The following is a 21895-nucleotide window of genomic DNA, read 5'->3' as shown; positions in this document are numbered from 1 at the left end:
CGCGTTGACAGTGCGACGCGCTTTCCGTAGTCACCACTGTACTTGTTTTCTGTAACGTCACCGAGCGTTTCCGATAACGGCCATGTGCATTAATATTGTGGTTGAGTAGTACAGGAGCAAAAATGTTTTGCCCACAATGGATGCATGAATCATCGTCCCTGCAGAATTAAAATTAGAGTAACAAACCGTAACCAGTCACTTCTATTCTAATTTGTGTAGGCTCCAAAGAAGATCTTAGATGTTACCACATAATTTACCAGAGGTAACACACAGATTTCTTAACGAACTTCTGTATGACATTGCGGTGCGACGGGTTGCACTCTCACTATCATTTAAGCGATGTCCACATTCCACATACTTGTATAGGTTTCAGGCTGTCTGCCTCTTCACTCTGCGATGATAGATAATGGTTTAGCCGACAAAAGCGGCGCTGACGAAAGTTAGACTAAATACCTACCATGCAAAGCCCACAAACTCCATTGCATGGGCAGTAGCTGAAGTTTACTTAAACTATCGAGTATTCGGGATGCTTGTATGAATGGTTTGAAAAAATGTCCTTTAGTTTGATTTATTGTCTTTAAAACAAGGAAAACGGCTATCAAGTCCGTATTTAATATCCCGTCATCAATTGTGCAATGTTACTGACTTGTCCCTGTTACAATGTCGCACTCGAAAGCAGCCAGAAGATATTTAGTCTGACCTGATATTGTGAACGTCCTAAACAGTCACTGGCCCACGACTACCTGCGAGTTAACACATTCAGTTGTTCAGTAGGTTTCTTGTAAAAAAAGTGGTTGCCATAATGTCTCGTAATTTGTACGAAACACGCCACGCGGAGTTTATGTACGACATGAAATGTTCACACGCAAACATCTCCTAAAATAAGCAACTCACAAAGCTCAAACTTTCACAAAATACTCAATACTGTAGCCGCTGAGAACGGATCAAACGTGCGAACTTCTTCATTGTGTACAAATTTGATCAACATGGATTAACACAGGTGTTTACCAGAAAGCGGCTCCCGAGCGACTCTCTCGACTCATAGATCCGATGCACAAAGCCTACTCAAAGAGGGGGAATGCTGAATTCCTATTGGCCAGAATGTTAAGCAGCCCATCAGATCATTTCGAGAAAATTTCTAATGTCAGCCAATCAGCTTACCACAAGTAATTTACATACATCAAAAACAATTTTGCATCACATCGGTTCCGAGAGCTCCGGAACCTGTATAGAAAATTGGAATATAGATCAATATAAACATCATTTTCGCCCTTTTTATTGCTCATGAAAACCACACATTGCATGTTGTACCAACATACAGCGAGACCTTCAGATGTGGTGCTCCAGATTGCTATACACACCGGTAGCTATAACACCCAGTAGCACGTCCTCTTGAATTCATACACGTCTGGCGTACTATCCACGAGTTCATCAAGGCACTGTTGGTCCAGATTGTCCCACGCCTCAACGGCGATTCGGCGTAGATCCTTCAGAGTAGTTGGTAGGTCACGTCGTCCATAAACAGCCCTCTTCAATCTATCTCAGGCATGTCTGATAGAATTCATGTCTGGACAATATGATGGCCACTCTAGTGGAGCGATCACGTTATCCTGAAGGAAATCATTCACAAGATGTGCACAATGGGGGCGCGAATTATCGTCCATGAAAACGAATGCCTCGCCAATATGGGTACACTGTCGGTCGGAGGATGGCATTCACGTATTGTACCGCCGTTTCGGCGCCTTCCATTACCACCAGCGGGGTACGTCGGCCCCACATAATGCCACCCCAAAACAGCAGTGTATCTCCACCTTGCTGCACTCGCTGGACAGTGTGTCTAAGGCGTTCAGTCTGACCGGGTTGCCTCCAAACTTGTCTCCGACGATTGTCTGGTTGAAGGCATATGCGACACTCATCGTTGAAGAGAACGTGATGCCAATCCGGAGCGGTCCATTCGGCATGTTGTTGAGCCCATCTGTACCGCGCTGGATGGTGTCGTGGTTGCAAAGATGAATATCGCCATGGACGTCGGGAGTGAAGTTGCGCATCATGCAGCCTATTACGTATAGTTTGAGTCGTAACACGACGTGCTGTGGCTGCACGAAAAGTATTATTCAACGTGGTGGCGTTGCTGTCAGGATTTCTTCGACCCATAATCCGTAGGTAGTGGTCATCTAGTGTAGTAGTAGCCATTGGGCGGCCTGAGCGAGGCATTTTATCGACAGTTCCTGTATCTCATCCATGTTCGAACAACATCTATTTGGTTCACTCCAAGACGTCTGTACACTTCCCTTTTTGAGAGCCCTTCCTGGCACAAAATAACAATGTGGAAGCGATCGAACCGTGGTATTGACCGTCTGGGCATGGTTGAACTACAGACCACACGAGCCATGTACCTCCTTCCTGGTGGAATGACTGGAACTGATCGGCTGTCGGACCACCTCCGTCTAAGAGGCGCTGTTCATGCTTGGTTGTTTACATCTTTGGACGGGTTTAGTGGCATCTCTGAACAGTGATAGGGACTGTGTCTGTGATACGATATCCACAGTCAACCTCTATCTTCAGGAGTTCTGGGAACCTGGGTGATGCAAAACTTTCTTTGATTTGTGTAGATAGAAATCTGGTAATTCCGAAAATAAAACAAATTTAATGGAAACAAAATAGAATTCCTTTCCACAAAATAAATCACTAATAAATTTAATACTCCACAGCCCTTCTGGCTGCATTTTACAGAGTCAAGCTCACTCACACATACGTCACAAATTCCCCTATTGCACGAGTATGTCCTCTATTCACTCTCTCAGTGTCTCCAAAACACACAACCGAAACACAATGTAATAATAATTTTTCAAAGTACCTTTAATTACATCAGAAATCAGTGGCAATGAAACTGAAGAAAATCCCAGAAAATTAGATTATATGAACCTATCCTCTTGGCTGTAGTTTCAATTGATGCTGTAGATGAACACATTACAGTCTCTAACTCCGTTTCACAATGCCAGCACGCTTATTATGTGTTTTAGGTGAAATTTATATCTCCGAAAGTATTGAAGTTATTGATTTGAAATTTTAACAGAATGGTTGTGTTATGCATAGGAGTTTGTATACTAAGTATGAAAAATATCGATTAAAATTTCATGGTACTTCTTCAGATTCAATAAGAGTATGTGAAACGTATTGCACGCGGCGTTAAATACGTACAAGGCTCCATCGACGCAGTAGCCGGCACTACATGTGCCAGAGTGAGAAATTAAAATGTGTTATCCCCTGGCTCCACGGCAAGCTAAGCTTTCAGTGCAAAGTGACACCTCGTAATAATTTGCTATGTTACAATATGCAGGATTACAAAATAACTGGTGCCACACTATTCTATCACTAGCTTACAACGGACAGCACGTCATGTGTGTAAATGTTTTAAAATATCGTTTAGTAGATCCTTTCCTTTAATTGAAGGAGTTACAAAAAATAGTTCCTTGTCATGAGTCTTTTAACTCTCGTCTTTCCAGCACTGATGTGGGTCCTATGTGATTACAGTAGCTAAGATTCAAGGCACAATTTTTGCAGCAGTGGAATTGTTCATAAACGGACGAAGCAATTACACCGTCCAGTCACATTAAAGTCCACCCGTCAAAAGCCTGAATTAACACCTTTTGCAGGATGTACCGCTGGTAGATGTGCAGCAAAAGAGTCAATTAGGTTCTGGAGGGTATCAACAGGGATGTGGAGCCATGCGGATTCCAGTGCTGTGGCCTGCTGCGCTAGCTTTCTCTGTTGAGGATCTAAGGCGGGTACAGCCCGACCGAGGGGGTCCCACAGATTCTCGACTGGGTTAAAATCCTGGGAGTTCGGTTGCCAGGCGAGTACGGTACACTCATCCCTGTGCTTTTCGAACCACGCAAGTACACTGCAAACGCTTCATTGTCCTGCTGGTAGACACCATTGAGCTGAGCAAGAATAAACTCCATGTAGAGGTGGACAAGGAAAGACGCGTACTTATTATGTTGATCCACCGTGCCTTCCAGAATGACAATTTACCCAGAGAATGCCATGAAGACATTCTCCAGATCATTAACGCTCCCTCCTCTTGCCTGGACCCTTGCGATGATTGTTGCAGGGCCATACACATCATCGGTCATCTGTCCGATGGAGCATAAAATTGATTGAGCTGAAAAAGCCACCTGTCACCACTCGGCGGATGTCTCCGTGCGGTACTGGGGGTGCAAAACCAAGCCTTCGTCGCCAGTAAACAACAGTCAGTATGTGTGCATGAAACAGGCGCCAGCTGCGGGGGCCCACAGGCAGCAACGTTGCTGAACGGCCATGGAGGAGACACTGTTGGCAGCCCCTTGGCTCCTCAGGGTCGCCAGTTGCTCGTCTACTCGCCCGTACACATCTCTGCTGTCGTCGTTAACCCCTGTCATCTATGGCCCGTGGTGTACCACAGTTGTCTGGTGCCGGTTTTGGATAGCGCCATTTTGCATTCACGGTATACTTTAACCACAGAGGCACGCGGACGGTTTACAAACCACGCAGTTTCGGAAATGCTTGTGCCCTTGACCCGAAAGCCAATGATCTTGCCCTTTTGGTCGTCAGATAAGTCATTCCGTTTCCGCATTATGCCATCGACTGTAGTCTTCCCGCGTTCCCCCGACACGCTTCATACAGGGTGAGTCACACAAGACGTAACACACACTTTATTTCGTGAATATCCAGATATCGAAACGAGATTTGCGTCAAATGAAAGTACACTAAAGGACATATAGTGTGATATTGATAAGTAGTCTTAGTTCTGATATCCATCGATATATTAAAGCAAATATGATCTTTTAAAATAGAATGATATAGATTTTTCATCAGCGAAAGCGCTTGGAAAGACGAGTAGAGTGATATAATGCTTGTTAATGTTGAAGTTGTAACTCTTCGCATAAGAATCCAAGAGATGTCCTAAAAATATGAAAAAAGTCGGCCGAAATCGGCTACTGCGTTGTAAACACGCTCATGGGAGACTACGTCGTCGCATCAATCATTTTGACTGTCTACTTGTCTGCACTGCAGAAATAACAGGAGTTATGGTCATTTCTGATTCAACATTCCTTGCATGGAGACATGTACACCAATGAGTAGAAGTTAGACCAGCTACTTTTATACGGCGAATGGTGCACGAGACGTATTGTCAACGAATGTAGGATCAGCCAGAGGAGTGTCATCGCATCTTGCATCGACATAAATTCCTCCGTTATCATCCATTGCCACATCAGGCACTCGGAGGACGTGATTTAGAGAGTCATATAGAATTTTGTTGGTTTGCTCTGCATCGTTTGGGAAACGACACTACATTTCCACAGCGTGTGCTCTTTACCGACGAAGCACCGTTTACGAACCACGGTAATGTACTCGTAAATTTAAGTAACGTGCACCACAGAGCAGCTGAAAATACACCCTGGTTACGTTAGGTACAACAACAACGGGCGTGAAACGTAAACCCATGCTGCGGCATCAAAGAATATTGCATTGTGGAATGTTACTTCATCCCAGGAACGTCCAATGGAAATATTTATACATTCTTTCTTACGAACTGTTCTTCTAGTAAAGGTATGTAGACAAACGACTGTGTATGTGATTTGTACATGATGGCTGCCCAGCTCACTCTCCCCGTGTTGCAACGCAGTTACTGTATGTAAATTTTCCTGACCGTTGAATGGAATGGAATGCTGCAGCGCAACGCCGGCCAGGTCCCGTGAAGTGATTCCTCTTGATTTCTTCCTGTTGGGACCTCTGAAAGATGTAGTCTACAATGAAGCCCCAACTACGTCAGATGATATGTGACGTCGAATCGCCACAGCATGCAAAGGGCATATCTTCCAATGTACTTCCATCTGTTCATCTATCTCTCGAACGTACATCGAAAATGTATTTTGCGATCGATGGTAAATAATTTGAGCACATACTTAAGTAAAGTATAAAACTACGTTTCGTTAAGAAAAACATTTATTTTGTGGGTGACATATCATCAGTCATTCTGAATAAACTGTTTAATTTATTTAAAATGTATTCAATTTAATTACTATTTTGAGTAGTATTTATAGACACATTTGTCTCCAAGAAAAGACAGGCCAGCTATCTTTTTTCAGAAGTAAGGAGGTTAATAGAGCAGTTCTCTTTTTCCATTGAATGGGGCTGTTCATCATTATGAAATGTAAGTGACCGACGTTTGCCGGCCGCGGTGGCCATGCGGTTCTAGGCGCTGTAGTCCGGAACCGCACGACTGCTACGGCCGTAGGTTCAAATCCTGCCTCGGGCATGGATGTGTGTGATGTCCTTAGGTTAGTTAGGTTTAAGTAGTTCTAAGTTCTAGGGGACTGATGACCTCAAATGTTAAGTCCCATAGTGCTCAGAGCCATTTGAACCATTTGACCGACGTTTCTGTTTTGGCGTTGACAAGCAGCAACGGAGAGAGTCTAAATGGAAAATTGCTTGACGAAACTGTGATTGTTTGGAAATGTACACACATTTGAAATAATTTTCCTAAGCCTCATCTGATGCGCCAGAAGTAGCATATGTCGTAGTTCCACACACAAAAATCATAGCTGACCCTGTATAAGTGTCATATAGGAAATGAGGTCTTATCTTAGTAGCACATGACTGTCTTGCTACATATAACGACGGAGCCTCCCATGAGAGCTCTGCCTGGCGGTTTTTACATCGCAATCTCATCATCAGCAAACTTAATGTCATTGAGCTTGTCTTTTCAAGCGCTTTCGGATTCTGTTTAAAAAAAACCATACCTGCTTCAATAGCCGGCCGGAGTGACCGTGCGGTTCTAGGCGCTACAGTCTGGAGCCGAGCGACCGCTACGGTCGCAGGTCCGAATCCTGCCTCGGGCATGGATGTGTGTGATGTCCTTAGGTTAGTTAGGATTAATTAGTTCTAAGTTCTAGGTGACTGATGACCTCAGAAGTTAAGTCGCATAGTGCTCAGAGCCATTTGAACCATTTTGAACCTGCTTCAATATCTCAGCGGATACGAGAGTTAAGACACTTTATTACGTACCAAAGTGCACATGCCTTAGCGTACTATCATTTACTAAAAACCTCTTTTCGATACCTGGAATCGCTCACGAAATAAAAGGGGTGTTATCTCTTAGGTCATGTGATTACGGCCTCTCGTCGGGTAGACCGTTCGCCTGGTGCAAGTCTTTCGATTTGACGCCACGTCGGCAAAGTGCGCGTCGAATCTCTTAGGTGACTCACCCTGTCTATCCACCAATGCTGGTGCTATTACCTTCTGTCTGTGAGTGGCTATTACGCATTGACGTCACGTTAACGTGACTCGGCCGTGTATTTATACTGTTCCATCAAGCGATAAGTAGTCACCGCAAATGATCGACAATGTTTCGCACATGCACCATATGGGATTCAATGAGATCACTGACGTTTTCCTGCAAGTTACGTTGTCAATATCTATCTCTGGGAAGTCTTTTTTATGCTTGAACCCACAACTGCCATAAATTTCCCGACAGAAGTAATCTTCCTGCGTGAAGCTGTTGTTATGTTCGAACTAAACATTTATTTCATTTCATTTGCTATTAGTTAAAGTTTCTACTTATCAATCATGTGGTGGTAAGAGTAATAACGAAAATATTGGTTGGCTTCGAACAAAAAATTAATAATAAGAATAATAATAAGAGAGAGAGAGAGAGCGGGAAAGAGAAAGATTGAGAGAGAGAGAGATAGAGAGAAACAAAATACACTCATTCGCTATTTACAAGTGATAAAAACTGAATTATATGCTTACAGCACAACATGGTCCATAAAGACGTATGGGAAGAACAGAATGTAGCTAAACAAGTACGTCGAAGCCTGAGGGTGACTCACATCTCGGTCCTCGACTTACTCATTCACTTGTTGCACATCGTCTATAAATTGAGTCTTATGCGAGTGGGCATCGTGGTAAGTACTACAGTATTTCCGCCAACTAGCGACGAGGACATCCTACCAGTGGGCAGAGATATGAGGATGGATTCGAATTGTCACCTCCATAAAAGGCTGAACAAGGACACTTGGGAAGTTGCAAGTTTTCAGTTGACGTCACATTATGCGGCTTGCATGTCAGAATGATGTCAACACAACAGCCAGTCCCCGAGCGGAGAAAATCTCCGACCCGCCCGGGAATCGAACCCGGGCCTGCTGCATGGCAGTCAGGTGTGCTGACCAGCATGCAAATGAATGAAACGAATTAGTGCGTCATTAAAGAAATAATGTAGTGCTAGTTAATTATTTCCATCGCTACTGTGCGTTATTTTCTTTGCATTTTAAAGCCTGCGCTGTTCAAGTTAAGTACATTTACAGGAGAAGCTCTATTCTTCTACGTAACTGCCTTGAGCAAATTGTAAATCGAAAATCATTAACTCCATTTCTGAATAATTCTTCGTTTGCTTAGGTTTATTCGTATTGATTTCAAGGGGTGTACACAGAAGCAGAATTTCAGAATCCTGTGAGAGTCCTGGTTGTCACTGTACGGTATTGCGCACTCGGGCACTAGGCAGCTGCAGGGGGACGGAGCGAGTGACAAACAACCAGAAGTTTAGAAGCTGTACTTTCAGAAGGTCATAGCTGGGTTCTGTCAGAATTAAGACCCAAATTTTCGCGTGCGATCTATTGAAGGGGCTGATGTCTTGCTTGTGTGCTTTTTTCCTGCTCAAAATATGATGTCAGATTAGTGATGTGGACTTGATTTCGACTTGAATACGGCTGCAGTTATTTGTACATTCCTTAAAACAGACTTGTTCCTCCTTCCGGAATTTATCGGCTCGTGACTTCTTGCGCGAATTCGCGCAGCCGTGTCTCCTGACTTTTATCGTTTGGAAACGTGTTCAACTTCAGTTAGAACTTTACTCCGAATTCTCCCCTATTTTACACGTGAAGAACAATTGAATGAAGTGAGACACAAAAAAATGCCCACCAGTAGCCATTCGTACGCCTGATGTTAACTGCTTCTCAATTTGGCTTTCGTAAAGATCCTCCACAGAGAAATTGACGCAAGACAATACAGTTATGGGATCCTCCTAGCATGGATGGAGTCATATCTTTTTAACGGAAAACAGTGAGTATGACCAATAGCCATGAAACTAGGACCGTAAAGGGGAACATAACATAGGGGATTCTACTGGTGACGGTGCCGGACACATTTTTTCTGTATTAACTTACACAGATCACCTTCCAATGAATTTAAAGGACGATCCAAAAACTGGAATGCTTATTGATGGCAAACATACTAATGAAGAGATCAAACTCAACTTTAACAGGTACAGCTCAGGTGATAGTTGAATAGGCATACAAGTCGTCCAGAGCTAACAGTTTATGCCGTAATCTCACAACTATTCATATTATGCGACTTCAAACAAGGTATAATCAGCTGTTAGCACGAGAGGGAGATATTAATGGTCACACCGAGCGGGGTTGCGCAGTGGCTAGCACTTAGGACTCGCATTCGGCAGGACGACGGTTAAAATCCGCGTTCGGCTGTTCGTGACTTCCATAAGTCACTCAAGGCAAATGCCGGGATGATTCCTTCGAAAGGACTCAGCCGCTTTCCTTCTCCATCCTTCCTTAATCCGAGCTTGTGATCCGTTTCTAATGACCTCGTCGGCGGGACGTTAAACGCTAATCGCCCCATCCTCCTCCTCTTGACACTAAATGACACGTGTTGTGTAAAGTTTAATGGAATCCAGGTAAATAACTAGTTAAAATGAAATCAACTGAAGAGAAGCTCAGTTCGGCATGTTTTGCCCTTAGAAGCATCTCTCATTGTGTGTATCTTATTTTGCATGTTTTCATTCCCTGTTGTCTTATGGAATTATCTACAGAGGCACCGCACCTAAAGTAAATAAATTTTCATTCAACAGTAAGGAGCATTAACATGATACAATATGTAAAGCAGATAGCCACTTATCTTGCAGAGGCCTTTTCTTACTAGCCTGGAATTCTTACATTTACTTCCCAATACATTTACTTGTTAACGGTTTCTGTTGTTGACAACAGTTTCAACTGGACTGTGATGTGCACAATCATAACAAGAGACACATATAAAATTTTCACGCACATTTCACCTCTTTCTCTATGGTTCAGAATGGAATTATTTACTTTGAGGCGTAAAATATGTAACAGTTTTCCACGTAAAATACACGATGTGATCAAAAGTGTACGGATATCCCTATGCCATACGGAACTGAGCACCAGATGTAAAAAGCGGCGGACCAGCCGGTATGCCGGCCGGTGTGGCCGAGCGGTTCTAAGCGCTTCAGTTTGGAACCGCGCGACCGTTACGGTCGCAGGTTCGAATCCTGCCTCGGGCATGGATGTGTGTGATGTCCTTAGGTTAGTTAGATTTAAGTAGTTCTAAGTTCTAGGGGGCTGATGACCTCAGATGTTAAGTCCCATAGTGCTCAGAGCGATTTGAACCATTTGAACCAGCCGGTATGAGAGGAGGCAGGGAGTATTGTGTTGTCAGTAGAGAGACTGCAACAGCAGAATGGGTTGGTCAAGAGAGCTCAGTGTCTTCGAACGTGCAGTAGGCACTGGATGTCACCTAAGTAATAAATCTATCAGGGATATTTCAGCCTTTGTAAAACTGCCAAAGTCGACTGCTGGTGATGTGACTGTGTAGTGTGAATGCGAAGGAACGACCACAGCTAAACAAAGACCAGTCAGACCTCACCTACTGTCGGAAAGAGACAGTCCAGTCGAGTATTGCAGAAGATGGTTGTCAAAATCGCAAGAAACCAGCATAAGGAATCACTCGTGAGAGTTCCAAAGTGCTCCTACCAGTTCAGCTAGCATAATGACTGTGAGCAGGGAGTTAAAAAAGAATGAGGTACTATGGTCGAACAGTTCCTCATAAAGAACGGATTTCCGTAATCAACGCTAAGCGGTGCTGGAAGTGGTGCAGCCAGCGGCGCTAGAGGACGGTAGATGTCTGGAAACGAGTGATGTGGAGTGGTGAAGCGTGCTGTACCCTGTGGCAATCCGATGGAAGGGTTTGGGTTTGTCAAATGCCGGGAGAACATTACCTTCCATCATGTTTGCTGCCAACAATGAAATACGGAGGAGGTGGTGTAACAGCATGGAGATATCGTTCGCGGTTAGTGTGTGGTCTTCTCATTGTGCTTAAGAAAATGCTAAATGCGGAAGGATAAGAACACATTTTACACCGTTGCGTACTGAGTACCATAAAGAACAGTTCGGAGACGATGACTGTCTGTATTAGCATGACAATGCACCTTGTCATAGAGTAGCATCTTTGAGGCAACGGTTTGTGGACAACAACGTTGCTAAAATGGATTGGCCTGCCCACAGTCCCGATATGAATCGGATAGAACACCTTTAGGATGAGTTAGAAGATCGACTTCGGTCCAGACCCCATTGTCCAACATCGCTAACTTGTCTGGTTTCGGCTCTTGAGGAAGAATCGTCTACCCTCGACAAATAGCAAAACAGGCTGTGAAACACTTTATTAACAGCACATTACAAGAAGAATTCAAGCAACCAATAAAATTTCATGTTAGCGAAAGTTGTGGAATAACCCGATGGAGGATTCGGTAGTGCCTGATGGACCAAGAGGAGAAGCGGTAGTCGTATTCCATTTGACTTCTCGACATGAATGTTTGACGGCCCCACTGCTTATGAACTTCATCTTGTCGTCCCCAGACATGTTCTGTGTCACAAAATTGGTTCCACCATGCACAAGGAACATTTAAAAGAGTACTCAAAATTAACTGATTGTAATTCAGACCTAACGACATTGTATTGGGAAGGAAGAAGGCAAATGATAATAGGCAAGTGCCAGAAAATTAAATTAATAATAACAATAGCATTCAAATGTTATATCTGACTGACCAACACGGTTGATAATTTTCCCTTATATAAAGAATGTAGCTGTAGTTCATCTTACATGCCGTGAGCATTTGTCCTGAAATGATAATCACCGATAAACGTAACTTGGCGAAAGAAGGTACAGCAATCAGTCGCATCTTGTATTTATTGTAGCAAATCTAGATTTTGATGATTGAGCGATCATCTTGAAAGCTAGAAGTAATACAGGAACCAACTAGAATACCATGGTATTCGTGTTCATATCAAACTACAGTTCTATGAATTTCACTTATAAGTGGATGCTACACACCAGAATGTAAAGTTAAGACATTTGGTCTATTATTTGGCGTAGTCCCTATTGGATTGAACACGTCAAGAGTTGAAATTGCACTGATTCCGCTGTTCACAGTAATCTCACAGCTGGCGCCAGTGTACGTCATAAGTGACAATAGCGCCCTATATACATGCATCACTTTATAGCAATGCATTATATTTCATTAAGTAGTTGGTTAAGCCTTTTTAAGGAAATATGTTTTTAACTGATGTACAACAGAAGCGGTTACAAAAGTGAGTGATGCTAAAACGCCAAAAAATTCTTTACAATCAAAGTGGCTGTAATGTGAACTACTTTGTGTAGGTGGTTATGCGCTAGTAGGTAATTGCTATTCATGTTCTATCAGAGAAGTGCTACGTGTATACATGTATCTACGTGTAAATGTATTTGCTGATATGTAATATCTACTTACATATGAAATATGCAGGGTGGTCCATTGATCGTGACCGGGCCAAATATCTCACGAAATAAGCGTCAAACGAAAAAACTACAAAGCACGAAACTTGTCTAGCTTGAAGGGGGAAACCAAATGGCGCTATGGTTGGCCCGCTAGATGGCGTTGCCATAGGTCAAACGGATATCAACTGCCTTTTTGTAAAATAGGAACCCCGATTTTTTATTACATATTCGTGTAATAGGTAAAGAAATATGAACGTTTTAGTTGGACCACTTTCTTCGCTTTGTGATAGATGGCGCTGTAATAGTCACAAACATATGGCTCACAATTTTAGACGAACAGTTGGTAACAGGTAGGTTTTATAAATTAAAATACAGAACGTAGGTACGTTTGAACATTTTATTTCGGTTGTTCCAATGTGGTACATGTACCTTTGTGAGCTTATCTTTTCTGAGAACGCATGCTGTTACAGCGCGATTGCCTGTATATAACCACATTAATGCAATAAGTGCTCAAAATGATGTCTGGCAACCTCAATGCATTTGGCAATACGTGTAACGCCATTCCTCTCAACAGCGAGTAGTTCGCCTTCCGTAATGTTCGCACGTGCAATGACAATGCGCTGACGCACGTTGTCAGGCGTTGTCGGTGGATCACGATAGCAAATATCCTTCAACTTTCCCCACAGAAAGAAATCCGGGGACGTGAGATCTGGTGAACGTGCGGACCATGGTATGGTGCTTCGATGACCAATATCCACCTGTCATGAAATATGCTATTCAATAGCGCTTCAACCGCACGTGTGCTATGTGCCGGACATTCATCATGTTGGAATTACATCGCCATTCTGTCATGCAGTGAAACATCTTGTAGTAACATCGGTAGAACATTACGTAGGAAATCAGCATACATTGCACCATTTAGATGGCCATCGGTAGAATGGGGGCCAGTTGTCCTTCCTCCCATAATGCTGCACCATAGATTAACCCGCCATAGTCGCTGATGTTCCACTTGTCGCAGCCATCGTGGATTTTCCGTTTGCCCAATAGTGCATATTATGCCAGTTTACCTTACCGCTGTTGGTGAATGACGATTTGTGGGTAAAGAGAACGAGTGCAAAAAATATGTCATCGTCCCGTAATTTCTCTTGTGCCCATTGGCAGAACTGTACAAGACGTTCAGAGTCGTCGCCATGCAATTCCTGGTGCATAGAAATATGGTACGGGTGCAATCGATGTTTATGTAGCATTCTCAACACCAACGTCTTTGAGATGTGCGGATTAGCTGCGACAGCAGCCAAAACACCTACTTGGGCATCATCATTTGTTGCAGGTCGTGGTTGACGTTTCACATGTGGCTGAACACTTCGTGTTTCCTCAAATAACGTAACTATCCGGCGAACGGTCCGGACACTTGGATGATGTCGTCCAGGATACCGAGCAGCGTACATAACACACGGTCGTTGGGCATTTTGATCACAATAGCCATACATCAACACGACATCGATCTTTTCCGCAATTGGTAAACGGTCCATTTTAACACGGGTTATGTATCACGAAGTAGATACCGTCCGCACTGGCGGAATGTTACGTGATACCACGTATTTACACGTTTTTGACTATTACAGCGCCATCTATTACAAAGCGAAAAAAGTGGTCCAACTAAAACATTCATATTTCTTCACGTACTGCACGAATATGTAATGAAAAATGGCGGATCCTATTTTAAAAAAACGCAGTTGATATCCGTTTGACCTACGGCAGCGCTATCTAGTAGGCCAACCATAGCGCCATCTGGTTTCCCCCTTCAAGCTAGACAAGTTTCGTTCTTTGTAGTTTTTTCGTTTGATGCTTATTTCGTGAGGTATTTGGCTCGGTGACTATCAATGGACCACCCTGTATACAATTGTACTTTGATGTTGCCACGCATGCGTTTGTACTGTAATTTGGTAACTGTAGCATTGAAGATGGTCACTCAGTTACCGAAATGTAAGTCTGCTGCAATAAACCAAGTTGTGAGTGAAAGCAATTCCTCCCCTCTCCATCCTCTTTTTACCCCACCTACGCTCTCTCTGCCCCCCTTCTCTCCTCCGAGTCCTTTTGAATTCCGTCCTCTGCCTTTTCCCATTCCCTCTCGTGTCTGCCCTGTCCCTCCCCCCTTATGAGTCCCTCCTTTGGTCCCCCCCCCTTTTCGTTTTTCTCCGCCTCCCTCCGTGTTTTCCCCCTCATCTGTCCAGGTCTCCCCCCCCCTTCTGCCCTTGGCTAGGGTGTGTCATCTTTGTGCCGACATTTTCGTACAGTGTTTACAGTGAGTGTTCATTGTTGTGTGTCTTTTCGGAAGTGTTGCGAACGGACATCATACTGTCGCTGGGTGTGATTTTTATATCTCTTGCAAATAGAAACCAGACTGATGCCACGTTTTTTAATTGTCTGTCTACTATGTTCCTTGTCTGCTTCCTGTGTATTTTATTAGGTTTGCCAACCCTTTGCTTTATTGTTTAACTTTCCACAATTTTCCTCCGTTTTACAATTTAAGTCACCGTTTTATCGCCTGCTTTTATTGTAAAAAGTCTGTAGGCTGCAGAGCAGCATACTAAGCTGCTGCCAGCCCGACCCCTTCGGGGGGGATCGAAATTCAATAAAGGAAAACAAAAGCAATTCCATCTTTTCCAACTAAAATAAGTACGGTCGCTGAGCAGCTTCAGGTTCCAATGGAGTCAATTTTTGAAAAATCTATAGATGTAGTACTGAAACGTCCCCTTTGAACAATTGTACAAGACTGTGCTTAACCGGACACACAATATTTTTAGCGCAACGCAATCTGACTTTCAATAATCCCTACAAAAGAATGGCCCTGACTAACATTAACCTATACCTTTCACAAATCACTTACCTCACAAAAATCTTCGTTACTCGAACTACTGCAATACAGCGAGCGACACTACTGCCAGCTAAATAAAAGATTCAGACTACGGAAGGCACTAACTACTGATAGGCATAGTTAGCAAATGAAAGATTTTAATAGAGAACAAACAATGTATTTACCTTAATAGTCATAATATATATAGCAGTTCATGACAAATTACAAAACTCCGCCATCTCTCTCCCCACATCCATCACTGCTGGCGGCTCACCTCCAACTGCGCAACGCTACACGCTGTTCACATCCAGCTGCCTAACACTACAATGGCGAGTATTACAACAATGCAAAGCAGCCACAGACTGCACACAGCACAGCCAGTGATTTTTATACAACTAGACACAGACTGCACACAGCACAGCCAGTGATTTTTATACAGAGGTGGTGTTACCAATAAAAAAACCTAAACAGAATACTTACATAGCCCCCATGCTCCCCACAAAAAATTTTACAAATTGTTTTGGGCAGTGGCCAATAATAATTTGATAAAATTTTTCATAATTACAATAACAAAGAAATCAAAGGCACACACTTATTGATACAATGTTGGTCAAAAGCTAAAATTTTCTCACAGTCCATAAAGACAGTCCTGATCATTCATCACAGTAAAACTGCCGTTTCTTTTCTCAAAGTCTGAGCAGTAAAAGAAAATGCACACGGTAGTAGTGGATTTCCATACAGTGTTGAAGAAGTAGTGTTGTCCTTCCAACGGAAAGACAGTGCTGACTCTCGACATGCAGACAAGTAATGGGTCACAACAGAGCAAACCCACAGCAGAGTCATTCGAAGTTTTGAAGAATATTGGTAGGTAGGTCATCACAGAGCAGACCCACTGTAGTTCTGGTAGAGATTACGGTATTGGTGGGCCACCAGAGGTGCAGACCCACTGCAATCCTTGTAGAAATAATGGTACTGGTGGGTCATCAAAGATGCAGACCCACTGCAGTCCTTGTAGAAATAATGGTACTGGTGGGTCATCAAAGGTGCAGACCCACTGTAGTCATTGTAGAGACGGCCAGCAGCCACCTGTTGCAACTGTGCAGGTGCACAATCACCATCGAAGAGTCTTGCGAAGAATATAGCAAGTCCATAAACCACCACATGTCCACTCACAAAGTTATTTTTTAGAAATGTCCTTAGAACCAGCAATGCTGTTATCCAGTCCCTTGCTGAATTATTAACACACGTGCAAACACTATCACTCCCTACTTCTCACATATTGTCCATATACTATGACCAACAGAAATGTGTGCAGTGAAATGTAACTTACAAGTTACTTAATCTGATGAACTGGTGTCCATTACAATTTTATAACATAAGAATACAATTACAAAGATACAGAATACATCATTAAAGAACATAACAATACAGATAACATTTGTAGTAATAGGGGCTTTCCAAAAGTATAGAAATAAACATATACATCAGTGTTACAGGAATTATGACATAAGTAAATACATAAAATAATGAAAATAGTTTTCGAAACATTAATTTCACACATGAGCATTAAAACAGAACAGAATAAATAATGTCTAAACATCTTTACAAAGTAAATAACATATTATCAGAAAAATTCTACAACGTAACTCTCATCAGAGAAACACATAAAGACAGGAAGAACAAAAATACCCAAGGGTACACAAACACATAGTGGGATAACACAAGGAAAGGACAGGGTTTGTTTTATTGCAGTATTTTACAAACAAAACTTTCTTTACTTCTCAGAGATCTCCCTTCGTTCTTCATTATTTCCAAAAAGTCCTATCTATGCCTGCTTTCTGTACTTTTTTCGTATTTCTTTCAAAATAATTATTTCTCAGTGTACAATACTCATTTTGGCCCAAATCTTTTTCATATAACTTCTACATAGTCAGTTTCTTATATAGTCTACCCCTCTTAAGCTAACTTAAATCTACTGAGCTCAGATGCTAAACTAGGGAACGAGGCAAGGCAGCAGCACAAAACAATTAATACAAACAGCAATGAAAAAAATGGAAATTGTCAAAGCAAGCAGCAATATTACAACTAATATAAGGCAATGAGCAGCAAACAAGAAAAATAAATCAGTAGTAAAACTGGCTTAACAGAGTAATGTATAGTGAAATTTAGTAGCATTATGCCTGGCAGACAATAGCCGAAAATGAAATAACTTATACCTAAACATGACATAGCTCAAGCAGAAAAATAGTACACTAAAGATAAAAATGCAGATAAGGGAAATGTATAATCACATCTTAATGTCTAAGTAATTAAAGTGGTGCACCACAAGAAGTTATTCTACCAAAAAAGTTACCAAGTACTTGAAAAGAAAATGATATATGCAGTTACTGTTTTTAGTCCCTTCTTATTGTTCTTTCCATTCCAAGAGCTCCTTTTTCGAAGAATGTGGGTCATAAAATAATTATGTAATAGATCTGTTGACAGAAAGTGTTCACATTAGCAAATGCATTTAATTTTATTTTATGAAACCAATGCTGCAAGACAGCTGGAAACCAGATAACAAATCAAATAAGCAACTATGTACAAAGTAAAGCATAAGAACATCATTCAGTAGTCATGAGGCATTTCATAAGTTAGTAGAAATTCTCTCAATTCTCATAGATAGACACTTGTCCAAATCGGGTGTGCAGATGTAAGAATGTTTCCAAGTTATGAGCGTGTCGTATTTGCGATGCTTTCTACAAAGGAATGTCAATGGCGAGGATAATGGACTCCCTTTTTTTTCACCTGTACCTCTGAAAGGCACACGCTAATGGCTTTTTTTTTCAGGCGACTGTCGCCCAGCTGGGTGCCCACGACGCATTACGTGCAGGAGGTCACTTAACTTTCTTACCGAAATATTTACGACACCAGTTTCCGCTACAGTGACAGTCTCATATAAAAATATTTCACAGGTCAAGAATTTGCGTTACAAATCTGTAGAAACAAAATCCTGTAAATATAACAGAGTCCAAAAAATTTTCGCCAGCATTGTGATACATTCACGCATATACACACATTTCATAACTCTTAAAGTACGATTCTTGGTTTCCAACAACCTTTTTCACAAACCAGAGTCCCTAACCACTACTCATTACTCCTTACCTTATTACACATATATATATTCGTCAACACGTCAATCTTGCGACGACACTTCAATATTTCATCATAATAAATACATAGCATAATCAAATTCCTCATATAGCACCAGCTTATTGATCATAAACATACCTCAACAGCATAATACACATCGTTGTCGTAAAAATAACATCATAACACCTCAGTCCAATCTCAAAAGCGTCGTAGCTTCCTCCAATAATGTCAAAACCTAAAGAAAATTCTCTGCTCATTTCAATAGTGTCATCTACCTCAAACGTACTTTAAAAATCATGATCCCATTAGAAATATGACATTCAAAGCTCTCATAGTATCACAATGGTTCCGAAAAAATATGAACATTTCACAAAGTACTGACAAAATACAATTTCATAAGTGTGAAGTTATCCAACTGCGTAATTATGTAAACATCTGTCACTGATGTAGTAAAAAAAAAGTTTCTTTCTCTGTTAAATGATCAGATAGCTGTGTAATTCTGTGTTAGAGAAATATGGTACCGATGTGTAAAGTTGTATAAGCAAATACCATATTAGCTAGGGCTCCTTGTGCTTGCCAAACACATGGTACACAAAGTAGGCGTGTACCCCCCTGAGGATTAATGTAATTATACCCTCAGGTGTTACAGATTATTGCAATGGAATAAAATGTATCACGGAAAACTTTCTTTGTAATTCAAAAACCTTTAAAAATAAATGTTTGAAGTATAAAATTAATCACTCAAATACATGTACTGTAGCGCTAAACTGTGCGTCTTGTTGTAAGATAATCTCTGTGGAAGTGTCGTAGTTATCGTCCTCCGAAAGCTAAGTTCTGCAGAAATCAATGTACTTACCTCATGATAAACAAAAGTGAAATTCTTTGCGTATAGATATCGTAGTTATTACTTACATTACCGTGATCAAGAAATTACTATAATGTAACGTATTGTTGTGCTACGAAAAAGGCTGTTTCATTGTAGTTATACCACAAAAGTTACTACTAAAACATATTTTACTTTCGAGAAGAATTCAAAAAAACTGTGCAGGTATAAAGCAGATACAGCACAAAAGCAACAATGTAAATTGTGTCACACATTAGTAGCGTCGTGATATAATTGTGTAGCTGTCAAAGAAACCAAGTGCTAAGTCATCTTTAATCCCACAGAAAGTACTTCAGATAAAGAATGTCTTTTCAAGTAAACCAAAATGTTACATGAAAATCTCATTAGCAGTGCCAGTATATGTTCTAAGTATGTGAGCCTGATAGTTGTTAGGTAATCGTGCAACTAACAAGCAAGAATGTACAAATACAACACTGTGTCGTCAGTTCACTATAACAATGCAATCGTAATTTCTGTTTAAAAATGTTCCCTAGGTTCCAGACTGGATATTTAACTTCAAACATTGTTGCATGTTAACAGTTTCTTAAGTCTGACAAAGCATACTAGAAATGTGAAGTGAAAAATTTTATGGCAAAGACAAAGTTAAAAAGCGGATTATCTCTCAATAAATGGTTTTACATGTGAAATGTGGTGTAAACCTTTACTCTTCCTAGTACGCAGAGTTTCAGCTTCAACGCCATTATCATGTGGTATATGTCAGATTCTGTATGGTCCATTGTAAACTAGAAAGAATTTGTGACTCAAGTGTTTCTTCTTATGTGACAATGAATGAGCTTTAATGAGAACTTTCTGACCAATGTATAATTTCTTTGCATTTGCTTTACCGTGTAGTTTTCTCCTTTTGTCTGCTGCAGATTTTATATTTTTAATAGCCAAATCAATTATGTCTTTGTGTCGAAGTTTACGTGTTTTCGGGAAAGGTACAAGCCCTCTCATTCTGTTCGGTGGTTCTTCATTCTTTAGTACAAGAGTAGGTGGTAAAGCAGTGGAGTCGTGAGGCATTTCATTCAGCACGTTTTGAAATAAGTGTAAATATCTGTCCCAATGCTGATGCTTTCTGTGACAATAAAGTCTGCAAAGCTTATTGATTTCTTTCATAATCCGTTCAGATGGGTTACAATGTGGTGAGTACAATGAAATAAAAACAGATTTGATTTTATGATTCCGAAGCGTGCGTGACCAAACAGCAGATCTGAATTGCGGTCCGTTATCTGAAATGACTTTACTAACGTGTTCAACTTCACGTAAGAAATTTTTAACAAAGGCGTTGGATACAGACCGTCCAGTGGCGTTACGTAACGGAGTGAAAGAAACAAATTTTGAAGTAAGTTCAACAGCGACTAGAACGTACGAAAATCCACTAGATGTTCTGACAAGCGGTCCCAAGAGATCAACAGCAGCAAATTCTTTTAATTTAGGAGGAATAATAGGAAACAACGGAGCACGATGTGAGACAGTAGATGGTTTCGCCTTTTGACAAAGTTTACAAATATACAAGACTCTTCGAATTCTTTTTTCCATATTGTTAAAATAACAAGTCGTTCGAAGAATATGATAACATTTTCGTGGACCAAAATGTGCGTAGCTGAAATGAATGTACCAAATGAGCTTATTAACAAAATCGTCTGGAATGCAAAGTACCCATAGCTTGTCATCAACAGTGCAGCGTTTGAACAGTATGTTGTTTCTAACCAGGTAATAATGCCGAATCTGTGTGTGTCTTTCCATGCCGTTTGCTCTTGATGTCTTTCCAAATCGGATCTTTATCTTGTTCATGAGCAATGTTCTTTAAAGATGTGGTGATGAAGCTTTCAAAGGCGACTTTCTGAATGTAAAGAATACTGAAATTTTTCTCGGGGTTGCCTTCTGTGTTACTTTTCTCAAGTCCAGCCGGTGCGCGTGACAGTGCGTCCGCAACAATGTTCTCCTTGCCGGGAATGTAGACTATTGTGAAGCGGAATTCTTGCAGAAACAATGCCCAACGTTTTAATCTGTCATGATTTAATTTTGAAGACATAAGAAATTGTAATGCACGATGATCACTGTATACTTTTACGTGCTTACCAGAAAGAAAGAAACGGAATTTGTTAAATGCCCAAACGATAGCTAAAGCTTCTAATTCAGTAACGGAATAATTTTTTTCAGATTTTTTTAGCACTCGGCTAGCAAAAGCAATGGTTTTCTGAACAGTAGTGTCATTTTCTATGGCTTCTTGAAATAAATGGGCACCAAGACCGACTTTAGAAGAATCCGTGCTAAGGCAGAAATCTTGTGACAGATCTGGATGAGCTAGTATTGGCGCGTTAAGTAACGCTTCTTTCAAAGAATTGAATTCCAACTGTGATTGTTCGTCCCAGTTCCAAATAGTATTTTTTCCAGTGAGAGAACAAAGTTTTGGT

At 41.3% G+C, this 21895-nt stretch overlaps 1 protein-coding gene across 1 annotated transcript in view; it reads left to right on the top strand.

Moving 5' to 3' along the window:
- The window catches only part of LOC124774936 (odorant receptor Or2-like), a 130926-nt gene that overhangs the window by 77895 nt on the left and 31136 nt on the right, over positions 1-21895 (top strand). The gene's annotated exons all lie outside the window — the stretch shown is intronic.

The sequence above is a fragment of the Schistocerca piceifrons genome, chromosome 2 (assembly GCF_021461385.2).
Source record: "Schistocerca piceifrons isolate TAMUIC-IGC-003096 chromosome 2, iqSchPice1.1, whole genome shotgun sequence".
Lineage (NCBI taxonomy): Eukaryota > Metazoa > Arthropoda > Insecta > Orthoptera > Acrididae > Schistocerca > Schistocerca piceifrons.
This window is presented reverse-complemented; position numbering and strand designations above follow the sequence as displayed.